This window comes from Marmota monax, unplaced genomic scaffold (assembly GCF_021218885.2).
Source record: "Marmota monax isolate L192 unplaced genomic scaffold, Marmota_monax_Labrador192_F-V1.1 WCK01_AAM20220418_F8-fsc00061, whole genome shotgun sequence".
NCBI classification, from domain to species: Eukaryota; Metazoa; Chordata; class Mammalia; order Rodentia; family Sciuridae; genus Marmota; species Marmota monax.
This window is the reverse complement of record NW_026695230.1, coordinates 9,666,861-9,691,823: the sequence shown is the minus strand read 5'-3', so window position 1 is coordinate 9,691,823 and position 24,963 is coordinate 9,666,861. Positions and strand designations below refer to the sequence as shown.

The following is a 24,963-nucleotide window of genomic DNA, read 5'->3' as shown; positions in this document are numbered from 1 at the left end:
AGTTGAAGCCTTCTTCATTTGACAGTATCTACTAAGTAACTATTAGATGCCAGGCACTGTTCTAGTCACTAAAAGTTACTGAACAAACCGACAAAATTCCTGTCCATGCAGAGCTTATATTCTGGTGAAAAGGAGGAAGTAATTCCTTATCATAGCTCTCCCAGCATGGACTGTACAATCATTTACATGGAACCACATCATAAATGGGTGATTGGAATACCCTTTCAGCTCTGAGGTTCTATGATACAAAGACTGTGAGTTTATGATTTGAAGTACAAGTACCCAGGAATACATTCCAAAGCTCTGTTCTATCCACACAAGGCCTGTAAGAACTACTATATCATTACCATCTCCTCCAGTACCATTATCATAACATTGTTGCCTAAAGAAAACCCCTTTGCTTTCACAGCCCTCTCAGGTACTATCTCATCTGTCCTTTTTGATGTTGAACTCATAGATGCTTCTACTATCACAGCTACTTTCCTTTTCTCCATTAATGCTCTCTTAAATAGGGAAACAATATGAAATTGTTGGTGGAAAGAGCTTAGCTTTTGTTATCAGACAAACCTGGGTTCAAATTCTACATTAAATATAGCCAATCTACTGCCTCCACTAGGATTCTGGGACCTGCAGGTAAGCCTGCAATCCCTGGCAATGTGGAGTGAGGCCAGACCTTTTCTGGGGAAGGCCATCTGGCTCCAGCAGAAACTGGGAGTCTACATCAAAAAGAGCTTGAGAGTAATAGATGATTATCAACTCCACACCCTAATCTCAGCAAGATGCCTCCCTCCATAATTTTTGGGACCTATAAATCATGTCCCAAGGAAGGATGTACCTGAACCCTCCTTGGAAGAAAGCCAGTCCCTGAGTCAAACTTCCTGACTGATAGATGCTGCCATTTTAAGCTCTATCGTTCTTTCTTCAGTTATGGGTACAGTCACAAAACTAGTCCTGAGAAAACTCACCCAAATTCACTCTGTACCCAAGTCATCTAGTCTCTATCAATTATGGAATTCAAAAAATAAGAGGCAGACCTTAAAATAATGTAATTTTAGTTACAAGAGATTTGATTTGCTGTTGAAGAGGTTCTCAAAGACCCTATTACTGTAGGTAAGTTAGAATTCTCTCAAAGGTTCCTGGAGTCCCTGTATGGGAAACTGTGAAATTATTTTACAGTACATCCTAGTAGTGCTCATTTTTACTTCTTCAAGAAAGTATTTTGAATATAATATCCTCTATTTTTTACCAGATTCTCCTTTTAAAGACATTCACTTGTTAATAATAGCTAATGCTTACTTGGCACCTATTATATCAGGCACTTTTAAAAACACTTATATTTACTCCTTTAATCCTTAAAACAACCATGAGAAAAGTAGCTAATATTTTAAAGATAAGGAAACTGAGACCTGAAAAGATTAAAGTAGCAAGCCCAATTTCACATTGCTAGAAAGTAGTGGAGTATCTCTTAAGCACAAGCTGAGTTAACCCTAAACTAACTCTCCAGCATTACACAGGTAAGAGAAATAAAATTAGAGTGAGCACAGGATTTCTATTCTTCAGAATACCTGACAAAGAATAGTAAGAACAGGTTTTAAAACAATTTGAAGGGGGAAGGCAATAAAGATTTAAGGGAAAAGAGTATTTTAAACTTTGGGGTCAAGAGGAGATTCAAAGCTTCATAATTAAGCAAGGTATATTAAATATTACCTTGCTCTAAAATTGATATCTATGCAATAGCCATCAAGTTGAGATGATTACTAAGTGCTTAAAAAGAATTTGAGCATCTATACTAAAAAGAAATGCACAGTGTATACTATAATATATCACTTTTCATATAATAAAATGACAACTGAGAGATAACTGGTCTCATTGGCTTTGTACATTGCTGAATCAGATAGAAAGAAATGTATTCATTCAGAAAGTTTAGACATGTAATGGGAGGTTGGGAGAGATTAAAGAAATGAAAACAAGTGTTTCTGTCTAAATCCAAAAAGAGATCTACTACTGGATACAACAAATGTCAGATATGCTGTGCATTTTATGCAAAGAGCCAATTATTAATGACCTTCAAAGAACTTAATTATGTAACATAGTACTCTTTCTTAGCAGAGCAGAAGACTCTTGAGAGAAAAAAGATAATGGGCCATCAAATGAAAACAACCATCTAACCGGCCCAAAGGAAAGAGAATTTGAGAATTTCAGTATATGCATGTGAAGTTCTTGCTTTGCACCATACCATGTTATCTGAAACAAGTGAATATTGGATCCATGACCTCACTTTGTATGATTCTGTAATAACTCAAATGAAACCATGACATAGGAACTGTGTAAAGTTGAGATCAGAACCATGCAAAGAAAGGACATGGTTCTGATATACAAGAGTTTCAATTAATACCATGCAGTGTTAACAAAAGTGATAACCAACTCAATAACCACACCCACTGAAAGTCAGTAACACACACACACACACACAAAAAAAAATTGTTCAACTTCTGATTATCCTCATTATCCAAACTCCTGATTAACTTAGTTCATAGATTATCTGGGAGAAATCTCCTGACTTACTTGCCCATTAGGAGCAGCTACATTGTATGGAAGAAATACCATGAGACTTTAAGCCAGGACATTTATATCTAGATTATGGTTTTGCCCCTTAATGGCAATGTGATCTTGGGTAAGCCATTTTTCCTTTCCAACCTTCAATTTCTATTTCTATAAAGCAGAGATAATGATAGATACTTCCAGAGATGCGTGAAATAAATAATAAAATGATAATCACTAGTGTTTAATGAGAGCTTACAATATATCAGGCATTCTTCCAAGTATATTAGTTTATTCAAATCTCTCAAAAACTATGATACTGGCCTATTATTAACTCTATCTCATGAAAGTACACAGAAATATGTGTGGTATGTGGTAGCTGCTCAATATATGTTTGCTGATATGTACCCATTTAGTTACTCAACAGTAGCCCCCTCTGTGGCAATAAATGAGTACAAAAAAGAAAATGAGAAAGACTGAAATCTGTTTACTTATTAGATGCTTCAAAAATACAGTGGAAAAAAAGCAAATACTTAACCTATTAAGTACCAAGTTTTCAATTCTGCAAACATAATAAATATTCAAGTATTATTTCAAAGTTATCCTAAGTGGTATATTTATTGCTTAATTTATATTTATATATGTGTGTTACACCTGGGATGATGGGAGAAAATGGGTAATGAAAACAGGTGGGTTCTTTTTTTTAATTCCTAAAAATTCATTTATCCTCATCATCTTGAGTGCTAGTTGTACTCTAAGATTCTGAAAAGGTTAACTGGCAGACTCCAAAGACAGCCAACTCATTGGGTGACAGAAACCAAACTCAAAAAGCCTGGCACTGGCCACTGCTGCCAGCCTCGCCAAACACACGCAATGAATCGATGGCCACATCCCAACACCCTGCCTATTGCATACAGCCCAACCTCCCTCACAGACACAGCCCTCCCAATTCCCTTCTTTTCTGGATTAGACACTTTGGGTCAGAAAGCAAAAGCCCTGTCCAGGGTCACACTGTGGAAATGTACTTTGTAGAAAGTTGTCTGTGGGCTGGGGTTGTGGCTCAATGGTAGCATGCTTGCCTAGCATGCATGAGGCACTGGGTTCAATTCTCAGCACCACATACAAATAAGTGAAAATAAAAGTCCATCAACAACTAAAAAAGAAAGAAAGTTGTCTGGAAAAGTGAAAAAACTTAGAAATATTTCAGTTTTTGCTCATGAGTCCACCTTCATGAATTCATATATTAAATTAGGTTGCCAACATTGGGCCATAAGAAGGTACAGTGGACATAGTGATCAAGGTTGTTATATAGAATAAGGAACTGCAGTGAAGGTTCTGTGTGCTGCATACAGCACTATCCCAAAAAGGGAATGAGCAGGATGTAAGAGCCAAAACCTCTTCAGAGATCATCAGATTTCCCAGTCTGCCAATGATGTATTCCTAGAGAAAAGTGATACAGCCAAAGTAACTCAAAATTCATTGGCAGAGGTAAAACTCCCAAATGGGGTTTTTGCTACTATACTGAACATCCCAAGAAGTATACCAAAAAGTTAGAGAAGGGGGTGGGGGGAAGGAGAGAAGAAACAGTGCTATTGACAATATTTGCCTATAGCCATCCCTAATTGCTGCCTTACCTTTCCCAATGTCTGCTCTGATTCTATCTAAAACCAAGGAAGAATGAGTGTAGAAGCAACAAAGAGCCGCAGACATTCAGGGGAATGTTGATCCTCTACTTGGTCCCCTCTCCTGAAGCATGATAAATACACTTAACTATAAAACCTTTTAAGATCCCTTCACACCAACAAAATTACTCAAATTTCTTTGACTTAAATAATTAAAGATAGGTTAAACCTTTTTCCTTTCTCATATCAGACCCCTGTAAAAATGCCACACTACTATTTTTTAAACTCCAATACTCATAAATCTATAGTTCCACTTTCTGACCCAGGTTTCCATTGATGGCTACATTATTCTGAGGGAATCTTATTCCAAAAGAGTATGCTCTGGAGACCATGCTTTTCCTCCTAAATCATCATGCCCCCTCTCTTTCTTATGTATGTTTCCATTACAGTGGTCTTGTAAGTGGGTGTCATCATCCTTTAAGTAGTCTATATAAATAAAGAGGAGTATATTTATTTATTCAGAAAGTAAAGAAACTAATCCTTGAATTTAAATACAGATTGACACTCTAGGTCAATATATCTAACATCCTAAATTAGAAACATTCTACAAAAAGAAGGGAGATTCATTGTAGGTATTATTATCTAGTTTTTAATTAAATTAATCATAAAAAATGTCTTATAGTTTAAAAAGATTCTTACAAAGAAACAAGTTTGAGGATAATTTTAATAATGTAAGTCTTGGTAACAGGACTGTGACCAATCTGACACTCATACTACTATTAGGAACTCTTTAGTAGCCACACTACAGAACAGAAATAGTGATGATTCAAGCAAATCTGACAAAAACAAACTAAGTGTTTTTTTAATTATCAAGGGACAATTTGAGATATAGACTTATGTCTAGCGTCATTAAGAGTGTACCTTGCCCTATTGTACTTTGTGATGTTAAATAATAAGAATATAAAGCATTTATAATCAGCAAGACATCTAAAAACTAAGCACAGAGATATAAATTTAAATTGCTAGGGCTGGGGATGTACCTTAGTAGTACAATTTTTGCCTCACATGCACAATGCCCTGGGTTCAACCTCCCAACACTGCAAAATAAATAAACAAACAAACAAATAACTGAAATTTACCAATAATGTTTAAAATCATTTAAAACTCAATCCAATATTTTAAAAATAATTTCACCAAATTTAATGTTAAAGGTTTAGAACCCTCTTCTGAGAGTTCAGTTTCATCTTTATAAAAGATGAAAAGCTACATGCTGTTTTAAGACTAGTTCTTTCTGCTGCTATCAAAAGGCTAGCAAAAATACACAGTATCATACACAGTAGTACACAGCACAATAATGCACAGTAAACACAATATTACACAGCTAACAATATGGCAATGAATTTAAATACATTCCCTTAATTAAAAATCAGAGCTGCTCAATATACAACTCTGGAGTGACCATTTACCCAGGATGCAATGTGAATAATGTCTTCTGGTATTGTGCAGCAACCACTGTCACAAATAAGGTTGAAAGACACAGAGAAAAAAATTAATGAAGATTTCCAGAAAGAAAACACATTACATCTTGCTTTTCAGATGAATCAACGTAGTATTTCTTAACCGTGCCTTAGTTTGCCATATCTGTTAAGTGAAGTGCTACTTTTGAATACGACACTACAATAAGTACCAGAGAAGATACAATCTCAACAATAAGTTTCTTTTCTAAGAGTAACCACTGGTGAAGTAGTTACGCTAGCTGAACTAAAGAGGGAAAAAGAGATAAGATTATAAAGATAGTACCATGAGACCCAATAACTGAATCATTCATAGCCAAGCAATTGCAGCAAAATGTTAAAGCCCAGTGTTACACAATCACAGAATTACTCTTAAAAACATATCTGTAGAACACAGTAAAATCTTTAAAATACTTTGAAAAGAGATGGGAAGTATCCATGAGAATTGTTTATACTACCCAGAGGTTTCACTGCTTTTCTTATGGCAATAGCAAAGTTTCCATAGTTTAGGACAAAATACCAAGAAAAAAAAAAACTAATGTAACAACTATGCTGAACTTTTTAATGGGATGACTAGAATAAAAGATATGTCTGATGCTGAGTACATGAATTGCATATATAGAGAGAATAGATAGACATTCCAATAGGTAATTAGATACATATATACATACAAGCAATCAAACAAACAATCTGTCTCATCAAGGTAAAGGTGATATTTTATCAAATGAGAAAGTAAATGCTTTTGAAAACAGATTCATGCTATGAAAGAATATTTTGAAAACACATGTTTGGAAACATTCCATCAGCGTGATTTTGTTACCAAAATTCTAAGTCTGTTACCTACAAAAATTCTTATCTGTTTACAAATTTAAAAATTGGCAACAGAATAATCTAACCTGTTTAATGCTGTTCCAAATAATTTCAGTGGCTTTTCAGTCCCTTTATTAAAATATGAAAAGGCTACATATGCCTTCAACCTCATTGGCAAAAACAGATCCTCATTAAGAAGGTGGAAATTTACTATCCAAATTTTAACAAAGTTCTTTGCATATGTTGTGTATGGGATTTAAAAATGAGTAACACAATTTAATAAGTATAATCAATGATGTAATATTTTCATTTGGATCTATTGTTTCCTTCTGTGGCAGCAATTTTAAAAGCATGTAGCAAAGTAAATTGAACTTAGAACCAGTTTCTTTTTAATATTTTTAGTTGTAGAGAGACACAACACTTATTTTTATGTGGTGCTGAGTATGGAACCCACTGACTCACATGTGCTAGGGAAGTTCTCTCCACTGAGCTGCAACCCCAGCCCCTACACCCAGATCTTTAAATCACTTCATCAAAACAGTGCTAAATCAAGTTTTTTAAAATAACAAAGCATGTTCTATTACATGGTTTAGTTTTAAAATATTCATTTCATCTATATCTCTTTCTAATATCTACATATGAATGATTTATAGCACATATTACCACAGGAGTAACTGTCTACAATTTTAAATAAATATGCACATATATATGCTCTATCCAAAAGTCTGAGGACCACAATTCTGTCCTACGTTTTCCCAAATAAGTGTTAAAATTGTCTTTCCAGAGGAATTTTTTCACACCCAACCTTATCAACAATTTTCTCCAGTTGCACTTTGACTTTCCAAACCACCTAAGATCTCTATTTTCTTCTCTCCTTGAATATCCTAAGTTCTGCCCCTTTAACCTTGGTACTAAAATGTTCCCTACATATGCTCCAATCAAGCAGGGTGGGATACCAGATACAGTGCTTCCATGTCCTGCACTGAAAAAAAAAATATGTTAATTATCAAAGATATTTACTTTTAGGATGCTTTAGGAATATACATAAATAGAGGCCTCATTTGGGACAATTTAGAATAAACATCTAATGCCCTTATTACTAAATTTAATAAAATCATTAATTTTATTTTTAAATTATCTCAGAAATAAATTTGCTAAATCAGCAAAACACACACACACACACACACACACACACACACACACACATCATCATCATCATAGCCTTGTAAAATGTAAAGGATTTTGACACAAATGTCCTATTATATTGGCATCTTAATTACAGAAACTAGTTTATGCACATATCAAAAAGGAAGAATACCAATCTAAAGATGTAAAAGTGGTGCCAAGAAAATGCAAAAAATAAACAAACTCAAAATGTGAAAGAATATATTTTTCTGTATCTCCTATTCCCAGCTCTTTATCACATTAAGGAGCTTTCCATGTGGATATAACAAAGAAATTAAACACAAAATTTTACAACTAAGACATAACTAATTATGATGAGTGCTTTGGAAACAGGCCCAAGGTGTCATAATTAAAAGTTAAGGCATTTTTCATTCCTTCCCTGCCACACCACAAATAAGGGTCCCTGAATTGACTCAGTTAACTAATATATATACTATGTCCAAGTTATTTAAACTTTCTTTAGCTGCCACATTATCTCAATTTATTTCTTTTTTGTTGGGTTTTTGTTTCTCATTAAAGAGCTCAACTGAAAATTTTAAAGGAAAATGTCCTTAAAAGCATCATAAGTAGTTTAATATTACTAAAGAGATTGTTTTAAATAGTTCTCTAGAAATTTCAATTATATTTCCCCCCTTTACTAAGTTTCAGGGCATTAAAATATATATATATATATATATTTAGTTGTAGACAGACACAAGCCTTTTTATTTATTTATCTATTTTAATGTGGTGCTGAGGATTGAACCCAGTGTGTCACATTGCTAGGCAAGCACTCTACCACTGAGCCACAACCTCAGCCCTTCAGGGCATTTTTTTTAATATTTAGCTGTCAATAAACCTTTGTGTTTGTTTTTTTTTTTATTTGTATGTGGTGCTGAAAATCGAACCCACATGCTACGCAAGCACCATTCTGCTGAGCCACAATCCCAGTCCAGGGCCTTTCTTTTTAAGGTAGAGATTTTATCATTTTTTTTTCATGGCATTATCAGTAATTCAATTCTTCAGATGCCAAAGCAGTGGTGAAGAAAACAACAGGTGAAGGCCATTGGAAACTATAGCCATTGTTTCTCTAGCCTCTCTGACCACTGGGCTCTTTCAGAAAGTGATTGTCACAACCTCATTTAGGTTGCAAAACCTCAATAAATGAGTTTAATTTGGAGAAACAAGTTACTAAACACCAAATAAGTTACAAATGAAAAACAGAAGAAGATTCATGGGCTCAGAGGAAAGGGTTTCAAAAAGCCAGAAAACATGACTTTTGAGATTATAAAACTAACGAGTGAATGTAGCATCCCTATTTGAAAGTTTTCAGGAGTAGAAAGAGGTTGTTGCTGCTACTGCTTTTCTACTACTGTTTCATCATCATCATTATATAATAATAATTTGCATTTATTCCCCAAAAGTTTTCAAATCACTCTGAGTATTATTTTCATAGTATCCCTCAATTTTAAAAATTATAAAATATGTCAACTTTAAAGTTAGAAAAACTTAATTATAAATATGAGACACCTAAATATCTGCAACGAATAATTCCCTGAACTGAAATTTTTCCAGATATAGTTCTTTCTCTAACCCTATACTTGTCAACATAAAAAGAAAAAAAATATAAGTGTATTACACTGCTGATACAAGATTTTGTTAACACATAGACCTGAATCATTAGTTAATAAGCCACCTGTTTTAATTTTCATACCTACTTGACAAATTTGAAAGGAAACAATAATTTGAAAGACTTCTTTGTACCTTAAAATATACTCACAATGTCCCTTTACCACAAAACTGAGCTAAGAAAAATCACTGGTCAAGCTGCTGGCCTATAGTCATATCACATTCACAAGATATGGCCTTTCTAGAAGTCACAAAGACATAACTAGGAGATGAGTCACTATCAGACTTATAGAATAGTAAGTAATGCTATCAAATGTTTAAGATATTACCAGAAGCCTGCCCCAATCATCTTTTAAATCACAGATCAAAGACTACCTCCTGGGCTGGGGTTGTAGCTCAGTGGTAGAGTGCTTGCCTCTTATGTGTGAGGCACAGGGTTTGATCCTCAGCACCACATAAAAATAAATAAATAATATAAAGATATTGTGCTCATCTACAACTGAAAATATTTTTTTAAAAAAGACCACCTCCTACCAGAAACTTTCTCTGCCATAGGTTCTTCTGCTCTTATACATATCTCCATTATAGTAATTAACACACTAGAATCACCCAAATTCATACCTCCTTTCTTAAGACCATGCATTTTCATCTTTGAAATTATGTAATCTAGTGGTTCCCAACCTTTTCACCATGAAGGATCCTTTAATTAATACTCCCTCATGAACCCCACATGTTAAAAGATTATTGCTTATCAAATTAGTCACATGTATTAGATAAAACAAATCATTTTCTATTTTTTATTAATCAGACATGTAGAACCAATGTTTAATGCTCTGACTCAGCATGATATTATTCATTTACATTAGTGTATGGGAAATACAGAAATGGGTTGGGTCTGGAAGTAAGCATGAAGATAAAATAAATGAGCACTGACATTCTATGGAAGAGACTGGAAAATAAGAAGACAAGGAAAAAAAACAGTCCTAATTTATGACATACAAGCTTTGTTTGGAGCAAATAATATCCTGAAGCAAAACCCAATTGAAACGTTTATTCATATCAAGTAGGAAGTCAGACAGTATGACTGGTAAGTTTATCTACCCTGCATACCTTTTATTGAATGAGGCAATGAATATGAAAGCACTTTAAAAAATTGGGAAGCTCTATAAAATACATGAGAATTAAGGGCCTTCTCATGCCATGGTTCCAGTACTGATCATACAACTATTGTCAATTTCTATTCTATACACTTTTGTATTTAGTATCTTCAGACTTAATCTTCCTAACAACCATGTTATAAATTCTTTCGCTATCCCATTTTTAAGATGAGTCAATGAAACTTGAAGATGTGACACAATTTATCCAAGATCCTACAACTAGTTCAGGAAATAAGATATAAAAGGAAAAATTCAAAAACTAAAAATCAGAAGTCTAATTTGGTCTTTGCACACACAGGTCTATCACTCAAAGAAAAATGCCTACTTCTATTTTTTCCTTAAAATGAAAGCAAGAGAAAACAGATTGAAATGTGTGTACTTGACAGAAAGAACTTCCTGATGCTCATCATTTATATACATAACCAAAGAAGGTTATAAAAGAATCCTTCTTTGTAGGCATTTAAAATAAAGAGAGCTTCTTAATTAATTCAAATGGAGAAAGGATGATCAATACTATCTGGAGGATGACAGATGAAATGACCTTTCAAAATCTCTTCCAGTCTTTAGAATTGGAGTTTTATGAAATTTTAGAAGCTGTACTTCAAAACTCTATATTTAGTCACTTGGGACTCTTATCCCAAGTCTTCTAGAATACAGATGAATTCTTCTTCCTAGGAAAGAAAAAAAAAAGAACTTGTATTGCTCTCTCTATTTTTACATAAGAGAAAATGAATCAGGTTATGTAAGTTGCCAAATATTCCATAGCAAGTATGTAGGAAATAAGGAGCCAGATATGTAATTCTTAGTACCAGTTCAACAGTAATAGAAAACATATCTTAAATATTTATTTTATGCCAATCCCCTGACTTTAGTGGTTTATATTCTTCATATTTAATGTTCACAATAATTCTCTAAGGTAGATATTATTACTGCTCCTATTTTCTAGATAAACAGAGGCTTAGGGATTAGAGTATATATATATATTGGGGGAAGAAATCTGACTTCTCATACATAGAAAGCTCAATTTCATGGGGATAGTTTGAGATTATTTCTAAGAAAATAACTACATACCCTTTGATATTCCTTCCCAAGAAAGAACAATGAACAAATCTTTCCAAGATTAAGAGCATTCTTACTATTGTACCAAAGACTTGCCTAGCGCCAAAACAACTTCACCTAAGTTTCCTCACCTACCAAATACTAAAATCTTCAACAGAAGAGAAAAATCCTGAAAAAGTAAAGACTCATGGTTTCAAAGTGCCCTTCAGGATGCCTAGAACTTAATAACAGCTCAATCACATTACCCAATGATCTGTTTGTAAAGTATAAAAGGAACCATTTACAACCAAGCCTGAGAATGGCTTCTATTTAAAACCTATGCTCCTCAGTTTTTGTTTTTGTTTTTAGTGTTGCATTTTGTTTTTTCCATACATTGAACTTGTGTAGTCTTGAAAGGAAAGCATCTTTAATTTTCTTTGGCTGCTTTTAAAGAACTACTTTTCAAAGAAGCAGATATTATGCTCAGCAAAGTCAAAACCACAAATAGTACTAGAGTTCCTTTTTGCATTTGAATGAATATATTAAAAACAGAAAATTTTTTGATTTGCCTCTTCACAATAATTAGAAATAACAAATTATTGAAGGTCATAGGAACCAAGATCATTTGAACAGTTATCTTATAAGATTATGGAGAAGGAAGACATCAAGAAAGAAATGGAAATGAGAGAATACAGAATGTTTGCACATACTCTAATGTGCACATCATATAATGCATTTATCTCATATTTATTATGCCTATTTTTACACATCGTCATTGAAAAGCATCAAATCAATACACTTAAGTAATTTGATCCCAAAGAGTTAAAATTTACAAAATTCTTAAAAGATTTCATAATATCACACTAGGCTTCAATATATGGTGCTTTAATTCAGAGAAATCTTTAAAAATCTTTATAGACTATGGGAGCTTAGTAAATAAAACACACCAGTGAATCCCTTGCCACACATACCACAGCATAATGTTGGTAGACAGAAACAAATACGGAAATAGAAAATCCAGAAAATTACAGGGCAGCAAATTCAAGATGGTTAACAAAGATGCAAAATTTTCTAAAGTACATACATTAGAGTACCAATTGTTAGATTTTTTTATTTCATTGTTCTATCCTCACAGTGATTATGATTATAGGTTAATATATTAACTTGGTTCTTTACAAATAAAATCAACATCTCTTCATAAATGTAAAGAAATAACCCTTTAGGTAAATATAAAGATTTCTATAGTTTCAAATTATTGCTTTTCACTTAAAGTATCATAAAAGAGAATGCCACTGCATATTTTCATGCCGTTAAAAAGTAAAAAAGAAACATTTCATAATTTTTCTTCAAGATTTTAAAAAGAAATTTTTTCCAATATTATGTACTATGTTAAGTTAGCAAGGATCACTAAATATATTACGATTATAAAGTAGAAATAACTAGGCAGTTGATTTTTAATGTGGTTTATTAGTTTATAATAGATTACAGCATCTACAATTAACCTCAGAAAATAACTCACATCTTTCCTAAAGATGAAAGTTTTTTTAGTGAATAGTAAAATGAATGATATATTAGGGGTCTTAGAGGAGCAAGAAGAGATTCTGAATATAAACAAGCCATCATTCTGGTAAAAGGAAATACAAACAACTAGAATAAAAATAGTTGATGCACAAAAGCCATAATGAGGGGGTAGCTCAAAAAATAACTTCTACTTTGAATGGTTTGGATGAAATACAAATTATCCACAGAAAAGTGTGGACTGGCATAAACGTTTGTACAAAATTATAAGTGTATTTCAAGAAGTATGCAAGAGGCAACCGCCTGCATGATGCACAAGGTCCCAGCAATGCTCTGCTTAAGTGCTAGTGCACAGAGTCCAAACCACTGCATTTTAATTACTATGCAGCCTCAGATATATTGCCTTTGATATGGAAATGTTCTTGTTCTCTCATCTTCACATATGGTCTCATGCACAGAAATCTTTATCTGATTCATAAAAAATAAACTAGAATCCAATCTCAACACCTGACCTCAGTGCTTAGAAGTTTTTTACTAAGCATGGTGTCACTATAAAAAGAATGGCTAATATTGGTGTAAAGTTGGATATTTTGAGCAATGGTATGAAGGATTTGCAGTTAAGAATTAAATCAATACTGTTTCTCTGAGGTTTTAGGGTTTCATGTTTCCTTTTTTGAGACTACCACAGATTTGAGGAAAAACAGACCAGCACCCTATTTTGGAGGTGAGAGAGTCTACAGTAGATTTAAATGATATTCCATTTTTCAACCTTCACCCATATTGTCCAGTTGATGCTTTTATCCAAACTATGACAATCAGATACTTAAAATTTTAAAAGATCTATCAAAACCCATAATACAAAATTTGAACTATTTCTACTTTGACCAAAAGTCTAAACAAAATAATTAGCTGGAATGCTTTTACCCTCTTCTACAGAACAAGGAAAATACAAACACTCTTCCTAAGAATGAATAATGAATATATAATGAAAGAATGAGGAGAGTTTCTGAGATAACTCTCACCTAACAATCAATGTTCAGATCACAATTGAAGATCGTATATCCTTCAAGCAAAATTTTAAAAAAAGTTACACATTTAAAATGTACTTGTATCTAATAAAAATTGCTTTTTCACATACTCTACAGGAGTACCAGCTGTTTTTTTTTCTACTTGACTTGACTATTTTGAAATGTGGTATTTAATCAGTAGAAAATGTGGAAATGGGATGAGGACATAAAATGTCCTAGAACCTAATTTTCCTTGTTAGAAAAAAAATAATAGGGAATGTTATATTATTAAATGCTAAACAATCCAAACCAAAGATGGCCCATTTCTTCTTTTAAAAAAGCAGTATTTGTTGATTTGTCCATTTTTAGCAGGATTCTATGATAAAATCTGTTGTTCTTATTAAATCCCATATACCTACATAACTTGATAATTCTGAAATAACCTAGATTAAATTTTTAAATGGTAATATGACCCATCTAACCTCATGACAGCAAATAATACATCCCATCTGCAAATCATCTTGCGGCAAGTTATCTGTGTTTTATCATTTCTAGTACCTGTCTGTGCCTGATATGGTACTCTCAGACACATTAGCTTGATGGAATGTTTCACTTGACTTCAAAAACATCAATTGATATATATGCATCCCTAAACTATATTTAAACAAATAGCTCTCAGATCAACCAAAATTTTAGTTGTACTGTACTTTATACTTTCATAGAAAGCTGTTTGTAAATACTGGGGAAATATATGTATTATATATTATACATATTTCACATATACAATCATATTCCCTTGCTAATAAATAATTCCTTCTAACATGGAAAGAGATGTATAACCTAACAAAACTGAGAACCATAAAAATATTAAAAGTAAAGGTTAAAGCTAATATATATTAAGTCATATTCAAAAGAAAATTTAGCCCAGTCTTTTGTGCTAATTGAAAGAGAATTGTTTAAAACATCACTTATATTTTCAATATAAGATGGATATGTATAACAATTTGATCAGTGACAAATAACTCAATAATTCCTAAAAGAATTCAAATAGAAATGGACATAAAATCTCAATAATGCCACCAAAATTTATCATTTATGTGCTTAAAGTAATATATTTTAAAGTATAATAAAAGGAAGATATGCCAATTATATTAACATATTGTGAATATATACTTTTCCTTTAAAAAGAAAATATCTGTTGTTTTCTGCTACCAGTGAAAAAATGTACAATAGAAAAATTAATATTCCCACTGAATCTCATTTCATCTAGGTATTTAGTTACTAAATCCATCATAGAGTCAGTTGAAGGTATAGGTACTTTAAACTGTTTTAGTAATAATACTTGGTACATTTATTTTCATGATATATTGTTCAGAGTGTTGTAGTTGCAGAATATATTATTGCATAAGTTTGTATAATGCTCCACAGTAAAACTCATTTTTTACATATTAATATATATATATATATATATATATATATATATATATATATATACACACACCAAGAGAAAGCCACTTAAAAATGCAACAAATAAAAGCAGCAATAAACAGGATAAATAATAACCCAAAAGCTATCTAGTCTTGCCAACATAACTAAATGAATATGGACATGGACAAACAGAGAAGAAAGGAGGTGCTAGTAATACATGAAAAAAGCAACAGAGGATGTCAGGTTGCTTAAGGAATTAAGAGACCTATACTTAATGTCTGGATCTTAGTTACTTACTGCCTTTGGTCATAAACTGTATTTAGTAAGTGTGGTTCACATTTGCTTTCAAAGTTTGAAAAAAAATTGTTTCCTTTTTCTTTGTTTTGTTTTAAAAAATAGGGACCATGTCTCTTGATATAAGAGGTTTTCAAAAGTGTAAGAGAAAAAAAAATCCATATGTCATTTTGCCTACCCATGAGCTCAGAAACATTTATTCAGGAAAAAATACTCTCAAAAGTACATAGATAATACATTCATGGACTGAAGAATTGAAAAAAATAGTTATAACTTTTCTTCTGCTATAAGAAAATATTATACTGGTTTGATAGAAAGCAAATAAAACTTAATAAACCATGTCCCCACTTCCCACCAAGAAAGGAACATTCTTGTTGCCATAGAAAAACTAACCCTGTCCCTCTCAACTTATAGAAATTTAGTGCATTTACTTGCTTGTTTTGAAATAAAGAGAATCTTCTAGTAGGTATCAGCCATAACTGAGTGGCCTAGAAACAAGGGAGGAGGGAGACTGATGCAAGTGCCTGATGCTGAGTGTTAAATTCCACAGTGACTGCACAGGGTGACAGAGGGAAGGTCATGTTCGTGGCTGCAGAAATCTAGTCTCTGCCAGGAACTGTAAGCTAAAGCTGACCTAAGGCCAGAATCTCAGAAGCTAGGTAGGAAGCTCAAGCACCAATCTGAACAAGCAGAGAGGACAAGGTGCTGCCCCTAAAAACTCCAGGCTGAACAAGAATGAGACAGATAGCAAACACGACTTTCCAGGCTCCCCCACAGGATCACTAGCAGCCCCAAGTGGCTAGGCCTGAAGAAGGAACCAAAAGCCTCAATCAGGACACAGATACTAACTTGCTAAGACCTCTGCGAGTGGGAGCAGGAGGGAGTACAGAGACAGGTGTAGCCCCAAATGGTAAGCCTCAAGTCCCTACTCAAGACAGGATATGCAATGCTAAGCCTGGCTGTTCCTACTAGGTTAGAGCAGATAGAGAGGCACTAGCAGCCCTCCCCCAGAACGGAGTGTGGAGAATAAGTATATTGCTAGATTTTTTCTGCGACTCCCTTACCCATCTAGTCTGCACCCTACCGCTGATGTCGGATACCCCCTTAACCAATAGTTCTCCCTCAGGAGAAAAAAGAGAGACAAAATAGAGAAGAAGAAAAGAAAAGAAAAAACTCAAAGACAAGGCTACACTGTCAAAGTCTTCCCTGCCAGGGCCTTGGGAGACTGTCCTGGTCGGCTCGGCCATCCCTCCGGAATCCTTTAGCCCAGAGCGGAGCTCAGTAGATCATATCGGCCAAGTCCGTGCCTATGGGCCTCAGGAACTAGGTGCTGAGTGCGCAGGCTAATTATACATGTGGCATTTGGGCAGCCGACTGTCCAGTGACACCTTACCTTATGAGGAAACGTCAACCCCAGCAACTGTTCAAAACAAAATGCCATCGCGGGATCAGCTTCGCCCGCTGATCCTACTTCAGGATTGCTTTTCCCACCGCCTCTCACACTCAGAGCAAGAATGTGGCCTAGGGTGGCCAGCAGCAGGCAGGCAGGTCCTCCAGGGTGGAGGGAACAGGCGGGTAGGGCCTTGCCAGGTGTCGGTCCAGTCCCCCCTCGCCATGGACCAGCTCGCGGACCCGACCACTTGACCTTTTTTATTCACAAATCCACCTCCTAGAAATAGACTGGGCGGGGCTGTGTCTGTTCTCCTCGGGACCCCGGGAAAAACCTAGGCATGTGACTACAAAGAGTAGGAGAGAGAAGACCCTGTAGGGCGGGGGGAAAGAGGGCACTCTCTGGTCCGTACTCTACTGGGTCGCTGAGGGTGCCTCCCAGTCAGGGCCAAATGCCCAGCCTCAGGAGTGCGCGACCCAGACTAGCGCCCGAGACAAGGACGTCATCCAAGCGCCCCATTGACAGTGCTGCGGGAGGTCAGGAGTCCAGCCCAGTTTGCCCAGGGACGGCTTCAGGCCATCTCCAGACCGAAACTTCGAGCGCGGCCCTCAAAGGAGGTCACACAGACACAAGCAGTCCGGGACAACCCATCTTGCTAACAGTCTAGTCCCGCCAGCCTAGTCGAAGGCTTATTTTTAGTCCCCAAATAGGACAGCAATTCAATATCTGGTAATTCATACAAAACAAATGTTTTCAAACTTAGCATAAGAAAGCTTAAACAAAATTCAAAATATGCTGGCAACAACCACCTTTTTATCTGCTCAGAACACACCAATTTTCTTTTTATCTTAAGTCTCCGCGAAGCGCCAAGGAACCAGCCCGGCACAGAGCTATCTGTCCTCCGCAGCCCTGGGCCGCTCCTCCCGGCGCCGGAGCACAACCCCAGCAGCCTTTGCACAAGCCCCTTTCCTTCCCCTCCCAGCCCTTTAAGGGAGAAAAGAAAGTAGATCCCCCGGGAACAGTCAGCTAGAGGAGCTGGGCCTCGGGGAGGGTGACAGCACTCTCCCCGAGCCCCGGAGCAGTGGACCTCGGCCCGGGCTGCAGAGAGAGCAGCGGGGCCCGGGCAGGGAGCCGAGAAGGACGGAGGGCGAGGGCCAGGCTCATGGACGCGGAACGGGAGAAGAAACATGCAGACAACTGTGCGCCCCGCAGACCAACTCCGAGGCCGAACTTGCGGCGGACTAAGTTAGGTGACCCCCTCACCCACGCCCCCATCGGGCCAGGCACCACTGCCCTCGCGTCTAGGCAAAGAGGACCACAGATTAGTACTTGGGTTTCGGATTGTCTTGGAGTTCGGAGTGTTTATTCCTGAAAAGATCATTAAAAGTAATGTCCTATAATGGGGTAGGGGGAGGAAGAAAGAGAAACAGAGGAACGTGGAGACTACTCGCGCTCGGTTCCAGGAAAGTTGCAGCGGAGCGGTAGTGGGGTGAGGGTGAAAGGAAGGAGCGCACGCTTTTTTCTAGCGACCCGGGTTTTCTTTATGAACTCAGAGTAAACTTCACCCTGGCGGAGAGTGTGGCAGAGATCCTCGACTCCAGCGGGACCTCCGCCAGAGTCAACCCCACAAATAGCCTAAGTCTCCAAACCAAAACGCGGGTGGGGTGGGGTGGGGGTAGCGTAAAGAAGCCCAGAAGCTCAGCGGGTCCTCCCGACCTCCCGCACCCCGAGTCTAGCTAACACTGAGGCGCTCCGAAAACTGCGGCATCAAAGTCACACGGCGAATCAACCCAACACTTTTCAAGAAAACAAAATATTCGCTAGAAAACTTACTTTGCATTTAGTCTCTATTCTTTGGGGGGATGCGGTTTAGGTCGGCTCGTAAAGGTAGCCCGTTTTGTCCAGGTTGGATATTGTCTACTTATGGATCAGCCCTTGGGTGAGGGTTTATTTTAATTTATGGCTTATGCATTCTTTTAAGGTCGATTTACATGACCTCCGGCTACAACTAAGACAGCCGAGGAGGGCACTCCAGTCGTCAGTCGGCCAAACCCACAATTAAAACAGCCCTCCCCCTAGTCTCAGTGTGACTAGAACTCTCCCAGGGTAGACTGGCTGCCTCTTTTCTCTTTCCCACTTTTTTCTTCGTTTCTCTCTTTTTTTCTCCTGTCTTTTATGTGTCTTCTTTTTTTAGTATCACGAAATAAGATGTGATATCACTTTGAAAGTTTCGGTGTAACTTTCTCTAAACCCAAGCAAGCCTGCAGCGATAACCAGAGAGTTCACAAAGCCCTCAGGATGTTGCCCTCTTGTGGGCAAAAACCGCCATTACCACCCAGGAGTCCCATCTGAACCCTTGAAGCACACACGCTTCAGCTGAGGGTGGGGGGAGCGAGGGAGGGAGAGAGGGAGAGGGAGGACACTACACACGCAGGCACACAAGCTTCCTCCATCACACACTTGCGCGAACTTCCATGATATACCTACCTCAAACTTCACGGAGACTTAAAAATTCATTCTCTAAGCCACCTGACTTCTTTTTCATATCATTCCCAGTTACATAGATTAGAATATCTATTCAGGGAGGCGGAGGTGGAGGAATAAGGTGGGCCGAGAGGACAGACAGATTTCCGGACGAATACTTAGGATGGCGATAACAGCTTTCTGTTGTCAAAGGTTGCGTTGTCTGTCCCTCTCCCTGCCCTTTTGCCTTAGTGTTCTACGCACAGTTATCTACTGCTACAACATGTGTTTTCTCGGAGTGGATGGGAAGGGCAAAAAAAAAAAAAAAAAAAAAAAAAAAAGCCCGCCACGCAGATCTGTCACCGCCTCCGGAACAGGGCACAACTCTCCGAGAGGGAGACGCATCCTGGGGATCCGCGCGTCCACCAGAGAGCGGCTGGCGCTCGGGCCCCTTTCTCTACCTACTCTCCCCCCCTCCGCGTCGGTCCCGCTGAGTGCCCTCCTCCCGCTCCTCCTCCCGGCTCTCCCCTCCCCAGCCAAGTACGGAAACCCGCCCCGGCTGGGCAGCCGCGGCTCCCGGCAACCCGCGCCCTCTCAGTGCTCAGCTCGCTCGGCTCTCTTCCCTCCGCAAGTCCTAGCCCAGCCCCTCAGTCCCAGCTCAGAGAAACTAACCCTGGAACTGCCCGGAAGGGCAGGAAATGGAAGGTGTTGGGGGCCAGCGATGGGGCCCGGCCGTAGGTTCCTGTCCCCTGCCCGCTCCCACTCCCCAACAGGTAGCTCACAAACGGGCCGCGCGCTCTCGCTCTGCCTCCCTCGCTCTCTAGATCGCTCGCTCCGTCCCGGTTACCTGGGCGGGCTCCAGGATGGTACCGCACGGGAGGGTTCCTTGTGCGCTGCGCCGCGGGAGTAAAAGGCATTAAAGGAAAAGGGAGATACAAATAAAAAAAAAAATTCTTTTAAAGGAAGAGGAGTCGATGCTAGGTCAATTAGCACAGGCTGGGGAGCAAGGGAGCAGAACACCCCCCCCCCCAGCGCTGCGGCCCCGCAGCCCGTTAACTCAAGTCTGCGGGGGTGTCCCGCCCGGGGCAGGGGGGAGCGCTGAGCGGCAGAAGTTTGCTGCCGGGGTGCTAGGAGGTGCGCGCGGAGCGGGGTGACTAAGGGTTTCCCCCCTGAAACAAGTGAAGGCGATGGTTAGTGCTGTCAATCTTGGCAATCAGTGTGAGCGGCCATGTCGTAAGTATTCAAAGCATTTCCCGTCGTGCAACATCAGAAAGTGAGTGGCCAGGGCATTGATCTGAGCGAGGGAGAGGAGGCAGGGCTCCCCTCCCAGACAACACAGGCAAGATGAGACAAGAGGCGAGGGAGGCAATGAGCCAGGCGGGGAAGCTGGGAGGGAGGAGGGGGGGGGGCTGGAGGAAGAAGAAGGAGGGGAGAGAGGGAGGCAAGAGAGAGCCGCAGAGAGGAGGGCAGAGAGACCAGTGAGACCGGAGGTTGGATTTAGAGAAAAAGCCTGGACAGATAAAGTGACTACTAGAAGAGAACTGGAATGGGGACAAAGAAGAGGGAGAGTCAGGGTCAGAAGGGATTAGGGACTAGTAAAAGAGAGGCAGGCTAAAGACAGAAGGACCAAAGGAGAACTATTAGGGATGGGCGGCTAGGAGGAGGAGTCAAAAGAATGGCAAACTGAATCGAAGGGGAAAAGGTAGGCAACTGGGGAGGGGGAAGGAGCAAAGTGGAAGGAGTAAGGAAGTCAAATGAGAAAGAAAAATGCAGGGGTGGTAGCGTATGCTTTGGAAAAGTTAGGTGAAAGAAAGAGATATGGGTTGAAGGTTGAGAAGTACTGAGAACTAGACCACAAAAGTGAGTCATGGGAGAAACAGAAGGGAAAAGACAAATGTTGAAGCAGACCAGGAAGAAGGAAAGAAAGGTTACTACTAGGATAAATAATAAGAAAGAAGTGGTCAAAAGAGAAAAGAAAGAGATACAGAAAGTAGAGATAATGAAAACACCCGTTAGTAGAATCTCAGTAAATGAAGGAAGAGAAACTTATTTTAAAAGAGGAGAAGAAATTGAAAAAAATAAGCTATTAACAGCAGATTCCTAACTTACGTAGGTGGCAGTGTTCTGAAGACCATTTAGATTATGGAGTTTATGGATTAAAGTTATTATAAATAACAAGATATGTGTAAACTACCAAAGAAAAATTACACCTTTATAGCAATAAATAAAATATTTCCACACTTATTATATAGATAAATCAGAGTTGCATAAAATTGAGTGGGTGGTATATGTATAATGCTCAACTTTGTAAAAGAAACTATCTGGAGAAAAATTTCAAGAAGATGAAAGAATCTCAAGTCACCCAAGATAGTACATAAAATTGTTCAAGTCAAATATAGAAAATTATGTTAATAAAATAAACCCCCTCTAAAAATACTACACAAATTATTGAGTGATGTGTAGGATGGGTTAAAGATTTGAAGGGTACAAAATAGCCTAAAAGAGCAGAGACCTGAAACTTTCTCTCTATGCCAAAACAACAACAACTGCAGAATCAGAGAATCAGGAAAGGCAGGACTAATAGTGGTATCAGATAGTTGAGATGCAGAATAAAACAGGTGAGAAAACTAGCTTTGCAAGTAGCATAGAGCTAACCAAAGACTGTATTGTGCACAAGGTGAGGTTGGCCTGCCTTAACCCAGGCCCAAAGAAATACACTAGATTCCAGAAATATATTGGTGGAGAGTAAAAACTACATCAAGATTAAAAGCTAGAGAGAGGTTCAGACATACAACGTGCAGTATAACCTGTAGAAATTTATAAATGCTTTTACTATGGAAACTGATATGAGATGGACACTTTCAGACACATCATAAACAGAGGCTTTGTATAAGAAGCTGTTGACCAGGTAAATGGGTCAGGAATGGTAACTAGAAAAATCCGAAAATTTTGTGGCAATCTAAAATTGCCAACATGAGGATGCCCTCCCAGGGATTGTGATAAAAGAGGAGAAAGTCCCATCTTTGTTACATTAAGTTTCAAGAACATGGAGACAGCAAACACAAAAGATGGAAGAAGCTAGGATGTCAATCATGTATTGGCCTTTTAATGTACTCCCTGTTTGCTTCCACATGGATTCCAGATAAAAGAAAGAAAAAGAACTAAGGGTGGGGAGGAGCACCTAGGATCAGTGGGGCAGAAGGAATTGTCAGATATTTCTGCCCCAATAGAAAATATGATGCTTGAGAATTGGGAGTTTCCAGACCATGAGTTAAACTGACTTGATGATTGTTGGTCAGGAGGAGAGTGAGTCCAAACAAACCTTGTGTCCATATCATCGTCGTCGCCATTCAAGGCTGGAAAGTCTGCCTCCAGTCCCCAAAACCTAGAAGCTAGCAGAAAGTACTCCCCTACACCTTGCAAGTCAGCCCCTAATAGGTCAGCCCCTAATAGGCCCGGATTCCCAGTACTGAAGGGCGGGACCCTTGACCTCTTGAGGCCCAAGAGGCAAGCGCAGATCTGTGTGTGTGTGTGTGTGTGTGTACACACGCGCGAGCCCTTGGAATGGCCCAACACCGGATTCCTAAGCCTTGAACTCGGTTGTCTGACCTGGAACTCAACCACTGAGGGAAGGAAAAAAAAAAAAAAACTCTCCCAAGCCTAAAGAGGTCAAAATCGAATGACCTGTCAGTAAGTCTGCAAAGCAGGGGGTTGGTCCCAAAGCCCGATTCCTCAGGGAAGGGCCACCGAAAGAGGTGAAACCTCAGGAACCAAAACACTGGGGCATGACTGGGTACCTCCAAGTGCGAAAACAGGTTTAGTTTTCTAAATATCAGCGCGTTGGCCCTTTAAAATAACTCCGTACCCAGGGCTCTGAGAGACACGACTGACCCCGAAGACCAGATGCAGGCCGCTGGCGGAAAGCAAGAAGGAAAAGACGACATCATCAAGGTCTTTGTCGTCCAAGGCCCTAATACCCAACCCTTTCAAACCTTCTGAAAAGGAGCGGCAGGAACCTTCTTTAGTTTTTAACTAATAAACTAGTGCCAAAGTAAATTGTTAAGGCAAAACCGGGAGCGGGACGAAACCCTGATCCTGAAGGAAAGAAACTAAAAGTTGGGGTCTCAGTGCCGCACTTCAGACGGTGCACCGGTCGACACGTGGCCCTGGGGGCGGGGGTATTGGCTAAGGATTTCGTCTCAGGTCTGGGGCGCGGGCTATTCCAAGCAGAGAGCTAGGCGGAGAGCGCCGCAGTGGGTTTAAGTGCTGAGCTCTACACCTGATCGGTACCAATCTTCTGGCTCCGAGAAGTCCTCGGAGGTGCGGAGGGCACCCAGATCCCTCAACCATATCCCGGGGCTCACGAATTCACTTCCCCCTGGGGATCGGATCTCTGCGCCGCGCAATAACCCCGGGCGCCGAGCTCCGGGAACGAGGGAGGAAGGGAGGGAAAGAAGAGCAGACGGGTGGGGCTGACTTACCTGCCCGGAGCTACTGCTGCCTCTGCGCTGTCCGTGTGTCCCTGCGCACCGCAACCAGCAAAGGCAACTAGGCTTTGCTAAGTTTGGCCTCGCACCTCCAGAGAAGAGGCGCGAACTCGCAAAGGAAAGGCGCGCGCGGTTCCTGGAGAGAGGTCCCCCTGAACTCGGGAAGGGCAACGCAGTTAATTCTGCTTGAGAAATTAATATTTAAAACACCCACGCAAAAATCACGGCGGCCGTTGAAACTTCTAATGCCTGCTTTGAAAGTCTCCTTACACCAGCCAGGCGGATAATTCAGACCTATATGACTTCATCTTAAGGTCGCTAACTTCTTTCAGGAAGGGTTTCACAGCTACTGTGTAAACAGGACAAACAAATGACATGCACTCCAAAACACCAAGAGAGAGAACTTTTACTTAAACGAAGAATAAGTGAGTGTAAGAGCCAAAGGGAAGAAGTTAAAAACTTTAATTACAGCACGGAGAAAAGTTTTCACAATTGGTTTCCTTAAACGGGATAACAAACATACCAACACTCCTGCAGTCCATTGCACTTCATTTAAGTTTGGAGCAACCCAATAACCTCAATTCCCAAATAACAGTGCCCTTGGGACTGCCTCAAAGAGGTCCTAACTCATGTTTCAGTAACAAAAACAGCAAACTATGAATAATGCTTTGCATTCTTTAAGATGCTATTTTGCAAAAGAACAAGGCGTTGTCCCTTGACTTTAAATGGATGGAGAATTACATTAAATTTCACTTGCATTTGTCCATCATCCTGTTAGGAAGACCACAGCCACAGCGACAGTAGCAGCAAAGCACCGCCACAAAGGAAGTAGGGAAAAGTGGCAAAAATGCATAAACTTTTTTCCAAGAAAAATAAAGAAAAATCAAAAATAAGTTTTACAG

At 38.8% G+C, this 24,963-nt stretch overlaps 1 protein-coding gene across 19 annotated transcripts in view; it reads right to left on the bottom strand.

The window, feature by feature from the left end:
* Positions 1-24,963, bottom strand: part of Sox6 (SRY-box transcription factor 6) — a 612,624-nt gene that overhangs the window by 587,406 nt on the left and 255 nt on the right. For 5 of the 19 annotated variants that reach the window (XM_058576985.1, XM_058576979.1, XM_058576975.1 and 2 more), the window contains exon 1: positions 18,945-19,490. The exons of 1 other annotated variant lie outside the window; for it this stretch is intronic. The gene's annotated coding sequence lies outside the window, so the exon portion shown is untranslated. Of the gene's footprint in view, positions 1-17,114; positions 17,839-17,920; positions 18,763-18,944; positions 19,491-19,598; positions 19,891-20,421; positions 20,906-24,963 lie in introns of those variants that run through there. 13 more of the 19 variants (XM_058576981.1, XM_058576984.1, XM_058576974.1 and 10 more) reach the window with 6 other exon arrangements.